This window comes from Ascaphus truei, chromosome 1 (genome assembly GCF_040206685.1).
Source record: "Ascaphus truei isolate aAscTru1 chromosome 1, aAscTru1.hap1, whole genome shotgun sequence".
Taxonomy (NCBI): domain Eukaryota; kingdom Metazoa; phylum Chordata; class Amphibia; order Anura; family Ascaphidae; genus Ascaphus; species Ascaphus truei.
Window position 1 is genome coordinate 456,333,255 of NC_134483.1, and position 12,155 is coordinate 456,345,409.

A 12,155-nucleotide genomic window follows, 5' to 3' on the forward strand; every position below is an offset into this window, starting at 1 on the left:
AAATCAAATAGATAAAATTAATAGATTATAGAGTTCCTAATACAGTATATACTTCATAGAGCACAGTAATAGTAACATGGAAATGTATGAAATGATAACGATCATAATGAGAAGATAGACAAATATATGTTGTAATCTTTGACAAAAAACACCCAGATCTATGTCCACATTGAAACCAAGTGGCACAAGTGTTTTAACAGTGTGTATCCACTTGTCTCTAATCTGGAGATAGCATTGACAGTATCACCCCCTCTCAAGTTATTAGGTAATTTATCAATTCCCACACAAAGGATGCCTGCCGGGTTACAATGATGAAATTCTTAAAAATACTTGGACAAATAGTGTTGTTGAAATCCTTTCTGGATGTTACTAACATGTTCAGCAAAAAGTATTTTAGCTTCCTTGTTGTGCGTCCTATACAGGCATACCCCGCATTAACGTACGCAATGGGACCGGAGCATGTATGTAAAGCGAAAATGTACTTAAAGTGAAGCACTACCTTTTTCCCACTTATTGATGCATGTAATGTACTGCAATCGTCATATACGTGCATAACTGATGTAAATAACGCATGTGTAACAGGCTCAATAGTCTCCCCACTTGCGCACAGCTTCCGTACAGGTAGGGAGCCGGTATTGCTGTTCAGGACGTGCTGACAGGCGCATGCGCGAGCTGCCGTTTGCCTATTAAGCGATATGTACTTAGTCGCGAGTGTACTTAAAGTGAGTGTCCTTAAACCGGGGTATGCCTGTATATTGCTTATTGAAGGGGCACTGAACAAGGTAAATAATATATATTTGTCTGAGTGCTCTTTAGAGGTTTTCTTTTTTGTGTTTATATATCTACCTTATTCCTCAAGCACCGCATAGCAGTTAATTTATTTTTTGTGATTTCTTTACAGATATTTTTTCTGATTAAGATAGGTTTAGACATTGCATATACACTGGCGACACACTTTATCGCAGTGTGGCCAGTACCGCAAGCCGGGAGATTTCCCATCTTGCAAGTGGCAGCCCCTCAGCGTGCCGCGCGTCTCCGATGCGCGGTCACGCGTCATCGGGTGCCTGCGCCCCCTGCACGCACATCCAGGGCTCCCCGAGGGAGCCCTGGTGTCCCGCGATGTGGGGGACGGCGGCAGGGGGTTCCGGGGGACCCGGCGGACCCGGAGAGGAGAGGGGGAAGCCGCGATCGGCGGGCCTCTCCTCCGCTGCTTCGGCGCGCGCCCGGCACCCTCCGGCGCGCGCCAGGTAACTGCTGCGGCCGAGAACGGGCAAATGCTCGAATAAACTCGGCCGCAGCAGTATTTGTTGGTAGTTGATGCGGTATTCATTTTTTGTGTATGTTATATATATACATACATACATACATACATACACACATCAGAATATATGAGTTCTTCAGTATTTATTGATACCTTTTTTTATTTGGACCAGCTATTTGTGTCATGGGACAAGCTTTCAAGAGTTTTCCTCTCTTCCTCAGGTCAAGCAATACCATAAATATATACACACATAAACATGCGCACACACACAGTGTGTATGTATATGTGTGCGTGTGCGCTTGTTTATGCGTGCGTGTGCGCATGTTTATGTGTGCGTGTGCGCATGTTTATGTGTGCGTGTTCGCATGTATACGTGTGTGCATGTATATGTGTGCGTGTGCATATATATCTATATCATACATACACATACATACACACCTAAGTTCCGCAGGGCCCTGTGCCTGCAAAATGTCTCTGTAAAGTGCTATGTAAAACTAGCAGCGCTATACAAGAACAAGCCATTATTAATTTTAATAACACACATTGAATTGTACACATTCACATAAAATTAAATATACATATTGTTTACAGTATGATATATACAGATTTGATTTTAAATGAGTTGTTAATATTTAACATTAACTACACACGTGCAATAGAATAGAGTTTAATTAATTAATTCTGAGCTACTCTCTTCTGCTGCTGCTGCTGCTGCTGCTGCTCTGTCAGTTCTGTGGGGAAGATCATGTGACCAGGCAATGACTGATACATTTGTGCTCATGCACGTGCACGGCTGTGGTGGGGGCAGGACTCACAAAGGGGTGTGCCAGAGCCTGTTACAGAAAAGGAAGGGGTTGTGCCTTTTTAAAGGGTTGCTATAGAAACAAAAATGCTCGTTACATTAGAATACATAAAAAATTGTCTTTCAAAGTTGTTTTTAAAAAAAAAGAAAATGCTACAAGTATTTTCTCACAGTACAGAACTGATTTATTAAAAAAATCACACATGCAGGATATTGACTGAACTGCAGCTTTAAGGAGTTAAGTAACCCCAGAATATATTTGCTATTTCTTTGTGTGCCAACGAACTTTGATGGCGTAGGGGCTTCCTATTGCTGACGTAAGTACAACTGTCTTTATTTTATAATGCTAGTTAATGTTTTTAATAATGGACAAATCATTTATTATCCATATCTGGATAATAGTTATTTTGCCCATTACTTTACTTTATGTGTGTTTGGTGCTGGGGGGGAGTGGGGGATTAAGTTCTTTTATTGAAATGTAGGAGCATGTTTATTTTTCTACATACAGGGTTTGTTCCTTTGGTCTGCGGGGACCTCTGGAGACCACCTGAGGTCTCCTCAGACTTCACACGGGTAGAAGGCTGGGTCCACGGGGAACACCTGCGGGGAACACCTGCGGGGAACACCTGCGGGGAACACCTGCGGGGAAGAACCGGTGGCCCCACATCTGTTGGGGGCACCGCGGACCCATAGGAACCACCGAGGTCCCCTAGACCCCCGTGGGAACCACCCGAGGACCCTCAGACACCTGTGGGGCTGACCCGGGGACCCCCAGATACCCGCGGGCCTACCCGTGGAGACCCCATTTGGGGCCCACGGTAACCCGCGGGGATCACCAGGAAGCCCACGGCGCCTGGCGGGGACCACCCGTAGGCCTCCAGACCCTGTTTGAAACCTTGTGCTGGGCTACTGTGAGGCTTACGAAAACCCGTCGGGCCCACCGGGGACTCCCGTAGGTCTGGGGTATTAACCCTGTATGTGAACTAATAAATGATGATTTATGGGGGGGCACGGGGTGGGTGGGTTAAGTATAGTTTATTAATTATTGTTATGTTTATTGCGGGTCTGTGTATTGTTTTGAATGTGGGTATTGGGGGTAGGGGGTATTGTCCCCAAGGGAGGGAGGGTTGGCCTCCCGGTGTGTAAGGGTGAGGGTGATTATGCCTCATGGGGGTGGGTAGTGGGGGGGGGGTGCTTAGGCCTCCAGAGTGGTGGGTGAGGATGGGTTAAACCCTTCATGATGGTAGCGGTTAATAACCGCTACAGTGATTAAGGGGTTAGGGGACATTACATTGGCTCTTTTTATTCTTGTGTGTGTTTTTCAGCACCCGAGTCCATGGACGGTGATGAAGATGAGGATGGCCTTCATCGTGGCTGGCGGCCAAGGGTGAGTGCAAGATGTATTTCTTGGGATTAATGTATTTTACATGGGCACATGCACTATTATCCATATATGGATAATAGTCATGTTGCCCATGAATATACTGTGTATGTGTTAGGGGGGGGGGGAATTTATTTAAAAGAATGTATGTATTTGTAATTGATTTTTTTGGGGCACACAATTGGTACTGAAGGCAAGTGGTGACCCCGGACCCCTGCGGGAACACCCGAGGCCCACCGCCGGCCTATAGTGCCATTCCTGTGCCTAAAACAATAACTATGGGTTATGTATATAAGGGGGTATAGGGGTTGTTGGAGGCACAGAGGATGATTGTGTTGTGGATGGCAATGTTTATTGGGGGCAATTGTCCCCAATAAACATGCTACTGTGACTTAACCCCTTCATTGCCTTAACGGATAGCCGCTAAGGTAATGAAGCAGCATTACTGTATTTGTATTAATAGTGTACATGTGCAGAGGGTCTCCGGACATGAACCGTGTTGGTTTTATGCATGGGGACCCCCTGCTTCCCGTGATACAGGCACCTTTATGGGGTGCCGGTATCTCCTATGAATGGAAATGTCCCGCGTCACTTGATCGGGCTATCTCCATGCATAGGAGATAACGGCATCTCATAACGGGGCCTGTATCTCGTGAAGCTGGGGGTCCCCGGACATAAAACCAACGCGGTTCATCTCCGGAGACACCCTGCACATCTACAATACTAATCCAATTGTTATGTAAACATTTTTTATTTGCCGGCAAGATTTGTGCAGAGAGAGGCGGATCTCGCTCTCTGCTGACAGAACTCGCCAGCGGAGCCATTCTCGCCAGGGCTCGCCATCTCTCTGCCGGATTCCTCTCACAGATATGCGCACCTTCCTGCATACTGCGAGGGGAATCCGCCAAAAACATGGCGAGTTCTACGTCTGGCGAATGGACATTCTCGCAGTTTCCTGCATAGGCCCCTTAGTGTCTAAAAAAGTTGTAGTAGACACCTTCTGATGTGCTGGTATCAAACAACTAGGTGCCAGTATATCTTTTAATGTGTCAGATTTAGTAAATAATATGTGTGGGGTCTTGGGAAGATGTGGTTGGAGAATAGTATCTTTCAAAACCAAATGCAAAATGTTTATTGATAATTTGTCTAATGTCTGTAGCTAAAAGATTAAACTGTGTAATAAATGGAATCTTGATTTGATTATAAATATCATTTGTATTTGAAGTTTGTTTCGAATTGTATTTCAGAAGGTCTTTTGTATCAATATTTTTAATCTTCAAATAAGCTTGTTCCAGGGTAGCTTTTTTATAATTGTTTTGATTTCAATTTAGACAACATTGTTTTAGATTGTTGTTCATATTCAATGTTGCTAGAGCCGTTTCTTTTTACTCTTCTTAGCTCTTCTTGTGGGATATTCTCAAGCCTGGCTTTATGGTGATTACTATCTGCCTCAATATAATTGAGGCAACTGACAGGTTTATGAAATGTTTTAGTACAGATTTGACCTTCCTCAATATAAATTAATTGATCAAGAAATTCAAGTTCTATAGTGCTATAATTATAAGTGAATGCAAAGTTATAATTATTTTGATTTAAGTTATCCAAAAACAATAATAACGCGTTGTGATCACCAACCCAAATAAAGAAAATGTCGTCCACATACCTGGTCCAAAGCACTAGGTTTGCACTGAATCTATGCTGAGACCAGATGTTTTCATCTTCCCATAACCCCATAAGGAGATTAGCATGAGGTTTTGAATCATATATAACCTTTTCGCTTGGTGCAATGGGCATTTCAGTTTGTCTATGATTCAATACTGGGTATGCACAGTGTTGAATTTTTAGAGTTAGACCCTATCCATTTTCCAATATCAATAGTATTGGGGAGTGGATGGTTTAATTTATCCTTGAGGCTATATATAGTGATCATGGACAGTGAAGCTCCATCAACCCCTGAGGAAGTGACGTGCCGTGTCTCGAAACACGTAGGGTGGAGCTTGTTTTACGTGCGTCCAATCAGCAGTGGGGAAGAGTGAACAGTGTGGTGGTGACATCATCGGGGAAGGACTGCAATTGGAGTCGCGGCCGTGAGGAGGAGTGACGTGTGTGGATCCAACCCCAGCTACAACGCTGAACGCAAGAGTACCCAAGCTGCGGACGGCACTTTGTATTTTTTGCGTTAAGACCAACTATAATGTGAATGCAATTCTTGTGGTCTTGCGTTTTAAATAAAGGTTTTTTGGTACCGTATTATGTTTTTCTTATATATTTTATGGTGACTGCGATCCGGAGTATCTGTGGAAATCGGCGATTCGGTGACCGCGTGGGAACCAGTGATCCAACTGCTTTCATCAGCAAATTGCCATCACATATGCCTGATTACTACTTACTTGTTGTAAGTAGTCACTTGTAGAGTGAAAGTATTCATTCGGTAGAGGTTACTATGCAATGGTTTGTGTCTCTCTTTCTATTTTCATAATTTTCCAGCTCTGAGGAGGTTAAAGGAGATCAGAGATTCCACGTGGAAGTGAAACATTGACTTTATCACTATGGACTTGGACTGGTATTTTTGTTCTGTATTTTGCACCAAGGACAATTGTTTTCTTGTGTTTATCTTGTTGTTTGTGCAAGTCCTTGGATAGACTTGCTATATATTTTTGGCTGCCACTCTATATTGCATGTAATAGTACATCTCCAGTCCAAACCCTACTTTGCATTACCAGTCACTGTTGGGTTAATTCACATATTATTCTAATAATATATTTTTGTGTAATCACATTTTATACATTGGTTTACGAATTAACTCACAAGTATAATTTATTAGTCACACCAATAGTATAGTTCACTATCACATAAGATTATGTTTAGGTGGAGCGCTTTTTTATGCAAGTCCTTGAGTGTTTGTTAGTTTTACCAGCAGACTGGAAAATTGTGCTCAGTACTAGCGACGGAGCTCTAGGCCATGCCCCCCCAGTGGTTCAGCCAATGAGGGCGAACCTGCCGGGTGACATCATGGCCGCACCCCCCTGTCATCCCTCCCCACCCATCTTTCCCTCTGCAGCTCACTGCAGACCGGGGAACTCGGCTGAACGCACTGCCAGCCTGGCAGGCGCGCGTGCAGCGCAGACAGTGGGGCCGTAGTCTAAAGCAAGAAAGGGTTTTGCTTAAAAATAGTGCATCTTGGAATGTATCTGGGAAGCTTATCCCTCCCCCCTGTGCAGTGTGCGATTTATGATTTAAGGTGTTAAATGGTCCCTGAATGTTAGTGATGTATGTGTGTGTGTGCGTGTGTGTGTATGTGTGTGTGTGTGTGTGTGTGTGTGTGTATGTATGTGTGTAAATATACATTTATAAGTCATAAATCGCATACTGCACAGGGGGGAGGGATAGGCTTCAGTCACAGATACATTCCAGGATGCACTGTTTTTAAGTAAAACCATTTCTTGCTTTATCCATTGTAAGCTGGTCTTAGCCGATTGGAGGGTGGCATCCTCCTACCTAATTTAAGATCACCCCCTACCACTTTTAAATGGTTAAAGCTCACTCCATAGCATCTCCCACTCTCAGGGGAACTTGCCTGCTTGCAGTGTGATTGTGACAAATCTAATACAGAGTGCTTTTCCTGGTAATGTACAAGTTAATAAAAGCTTCAATCAGACTTAGAACTTTGCAACTAATTTTGACATATTTATTATAAATTATTCTTCCTGGCAATGCACAGGTTATTAAGAATTTATATTAGTGTAGGGACCCTTGAGATTTGGTCTGCTGTGCAGTGGCTGTGGGGCTTACAACAATTTGGCCAAAATGTTAAACTAAAAGACCATTTTATTTAATAGATATCAATACATGTATATTTAGGCACTGTACCATGTATAAAGTTTCGCTGGATGTGCATTGAGCTCTGTCTGTGTTTCATGTTCGTCTCTGGTTTTAAATTTATCCATTGTAACATAGCCGGAAAAAAGAGATCAGTGTATCTCGAAAGCTTGCACAAATATAAGCCTTTTGTTAGCCACAGAACGGTATCGTCTATTCATTTTTTATTTTTTAATATATATATATGTGTATATATATATTATGTATATCTTCTAAAAACAGTTAATGGAAATAAAACAGGTTTTATTTGTAATTTGATTGCACAATAATACATTTCAATGTCTTTAAACAATGTTCAAAATGTGAAATGTAAGGATAATTGTTCGCGGGTTTGAAATCTGAACTTTGCAGAAACTACTAGTCGAGCAGCTTAAGAAGTTGACATTTTCTTCATACTCAAAGTCTAACTTCTCAATGATCTCTTGAATGTGAGCGAAATTCTAGCTCTTCGGAAAAATTTCCCATTGCTTTAGAAAGTTTTTTTGCTGTTTTTGTGTGGTGTTTGAAATTTTTTTTTTTCAAACTTTTTGAAAAAGATTGAAAACATTTGACCAACATTCCAAAACATTTTGTTCCTTTTTTTTGTTTGTTTCCATTGTTCTATATAATGCGAAAACCAAAACAAATCAAGTTTTGGTAAACAAAAATATAGAACCGCAACTAATTCACCAACATGTTTTAGAACCAAACAATCTGTGAAAGTTCCCACCCTTATTTAACACCATTGAGTGCTGGAAGGGTCAAGTCACCAGAGTGCCATTGCCCCTCCGGCCCTCGTGATCACCTGACCGCTCCACCACTGATGACAGAATTAAAAGGGAGGTGTCCTCCATCCTTTCCACGTACTGATGGATAACGTCATGGGGCCCCTGGAGTGCCAGACCTCATGATATAATACCTATGTCTAAAGGGCACCCAACGTGTTAAAAGCAGCTTTGCTATACAGTATCTTGTGAGAAGAATGATTAATTATTTCTCAGCACAGTCCGAAGACTCCCACTTCCCTCCACCTTCGGACCTGTTATCACTAGGTCTGAATATTGATCATACTTGAGATTCCATCAATTCCGCTCACTTCCATTTTTCACTGTGTTGGGTTCATTTCTTGACCTTTACTTTTGAAAAGTAGGTGCAACATTTTAAGTATTGAGATTACTTATTCCCCTACTTATCCCCATCATTTATATTGTGCACCATTTACAAATTGTAATCAGTTTTCGACATACAAACCCAATCCTAAGAACTACTTGAAAGCTGGCTTACACTTCAGTCATAATTCACGTAACTGGGTGGATGTACTGTAAACAGTAGTTTCAGGGAGATACTAATCACATAGCATTGTCACTACAGTTCTTTCTGAACCAGAAGAATGTTCGCAAGCAAACAAATCAGCAAGAAAGTTGGCAGATGTGACAGGCGGCACTGAGAACTTCTTTCTTTATGATGAATATGGGAAGAATGCACATAGAGGCGGCGCTGATGTTCATTACAGAGTGAGGAAATACAGTCAATTAATAAAAGATTGATGCTAATATCTTGACCTTCGGCAAAAATGTTTTGTTGTTATGAGACAAAATGTTATCACTGTTCAGCTGCATAGAGCTGCCACTGTATATGCCTCTATGGTTCAGCCAACACACTACATACAGTTTTCGCCAAACTATTTGTTCAATTGCCGATAACATAGCAATATGAAATCGTTTCATCATAGTAGGATGAAAGTTGTTACTTATCAATATGCCCCTTGTGTGTTTGTTCTTCCTTGTTTTTACATGGTAATCCATTTGACTGGGTGGAATTAATAAATTACTGATGTATTACTGTATGCCTTCTCTATAAACATATGCAACATTATACTGTATGTCATTTAGTATAATGGCGGTGTGAGTAGTGTGAGACAGAGAGCTAAAATGTGGTTTACTTACATGCAAGCAACTTGCACAAACACATTTTGCAATATTTGCATGTTCATGACAACAGCAAAAAATGAAGATATATTGAAACATTTTCTGTACAAGCTCCTACCATTAAGACCCAGTTAATGCAAACGGCTCATGGATAATTAATTTTAGGCTACTTGTGAAATCATTGTTAACACCGATTTCCAAACTGGGGTGAAGGTACAGTAGAGACACTCATTTTGTAATCTGGACAGATTGGTTTGGAGATAGAGACAGATGTTACAGTATCCCCAACAGGGAATGAAACAGGCCAGTTTTCACATTTGTTTTTGGGTTGTCACCAATATTTTAGTGTCATTCGTTTTTATAAATTGCAACAACAAAAAACCTGAACTAGGGCAATTTCAGACATCTCTGCATGTTACATATTTGAGGTATAAATGCATGACATTACAAGTTACAGTACAGCTTAGGCCCCACCTGTCTGGCTTACCTCTGTACTGAACACTCAGCTGTCAGAAATGATAAAAGTAAACAATTTATGTGGATGATGGATGTGTTCAGAACATACAGGCAAGTTAAAGTTTCTGACAAAGATGTTTGTCATAACCATTAAAAACACAACAGCCCACTAAGCAATGCTGTTTCATGAGACACATGCTGGCACTGGAAGGCCCCTTACAAGTGTCCTTTGGCACTGGAAGGTGTCTTCTGCAATAGCACTGCTTAGTAAATATAAGCCTACATCTCTGGCAATTTGTATGTCCCTTCTGGATAGGCGCTCATTTATTTTCGAAGGTTTTATAGTCTTAGGATCTAGTAATGTAGAACACAGAAATTAATTTTGTCACTGCAATCTGACATCATTTCTGAAGAAAAAGCAACCACACGATACATTCCTTTGCCCGGAGATACATTGCCGGATGTACATTAGGGGTGACAATATACATGTACTGTTTGGAAGGTAAACGGCTAATGACAGGGCAAAACTCTCTTTGATTGGAATGATACAAAAACAGGATATAGAAGCGCAGAGAGGACCGTTTATAGTGTAGTATGTTTTATTCTATGACGTAATAACTGCTGGCAAAACACTCACAAACAACATTAAGAGAACTCCCCAAAAGAGCACTGCTAAAATGGCGCGGTGTGACCTTCTGATGCATACCATGTCCTCGCACACACTACACCATATCCACCTCTGCATCGTTAATCATCATCCTGACAGTGTTCTCTGCGCCATCTCACTATTCCAGTGCATTTTCCTGCACATTTCGTTTGGATTGCTCACTTATCAGTGGCTACTGTGCATTTATATAGATGTGTATGACAACGCACTGCAGACTATAGTGGTAAAATAAAAATCCAATTGTATTGAGGTTAATATTTTGGTGTTATTACAATAACTGATGAAGCTGTAGTAAAAATATCAAAACAATGACCTCAATAAAATGTGTTTTTTATTTTACCACTACATTTTGGAGTGCGTTATCATACACAACTATATACTGTAGTTATATCAGCAGCTTGCAGCATCTGCCGATGACGGCACCCAGCACTTTTTGTGTGAGTAAGGTGTGCATCACTTGCACCAACATCTTTCCATACTGTGCAATTATCTCACTACCCTTTACATAGGTGTCACTTATTTCCTAATTACATATCATATTAGACAATTAATAAATAAATTCAATGTTAAGCTGATTAAAATCCTCTTATTACCCATTTTTTAATCAGATGTTTCCTATTGTGTCTTAACCTTTTGAAAAGCCAAATTCACATTATTGTGATCATAGACCATCTATGAAAATCTGAATCTTTGGAGCAATTTATTTTTAAATGATGGAATTAACCCAGAGGACTATTACTAACCCACTGTGGATGATGCTTTTTGATCTTGTGAAGTCTCTAGTTTTTGTTACCAATTGGGACCTTTTGTAGAGCCATCATAGCATGCATTCTATGTCATCCGAGACATGTCATAGCTTAATGCATCACTTTATAATCCTGTTAACCACATTAGTCCACTCAAAGAGGCCTGCCTTATAGTAACTATAAGGGGTTGTGGACATCACATCCAGATAATTAATGCCCATATTTTATTCACTGGATCCCAGATACAGCTTTATAAACCCTCCTACACTGCCATTACGGTACAAATTACATAACTTATGTTCTCTCTTAATGTCATAGGTGTGATGTTGCTATAATATCACAGTTAGTAATCGAACAGTAGCAGTTCCCGCCCCTTAAATCATAAACTTTGAGCAAAACTAAGAATTTTCTAAATGTTTGAGTGATCACATTTGAAGCAATCAGAAATATGGCTTCCAGTTCACTAGTAAACTTACATTTCAGATGCTTTTGTACCATTGAAAAAAAAACCAGAGAAATGACGTGAACTATACAGCTGAATAGACCAATACAGTATTATCAAATATGGTAAAATATGGAACTGTCATGAATAATTGGAGATCTTTGGTAACTGTCTCCTGGTATATTTTAACAGAAAAACTGTGTTCGTACAATTGAGACGTGTTTCTTTTTGTCACTGTATCAAAAGTATTTGGGCCTGTTTGCATCAGAGAGCAATTTGCAGACTGTGAAACCATTTGATAGATCAATTGAGGAGTTCTTGTGTGGGTTAGGTTTTAAAATCTCGCAGGTTCTTCATGTCTACTGTGACGTGAAGAAGTGTGTACACTATTAATATTGGAATGGTTATATATAGCATTAATAGGGTAATCATTAAGTATCGTTACGAGTTATCACTCCCGAAGGGGCGTTAACTCTCATTCAAGTCAAAGGGAGTAAACGCCCAGGCGGGTGGCTTAACCCATAATTGAGCTTGAAGAATCAGGGGGGAGGGGGTAATTGCTTAAAGGCAGGAACATTATAAAGGGATCTGTTTTGGGTTGTCATTTTTCTCCA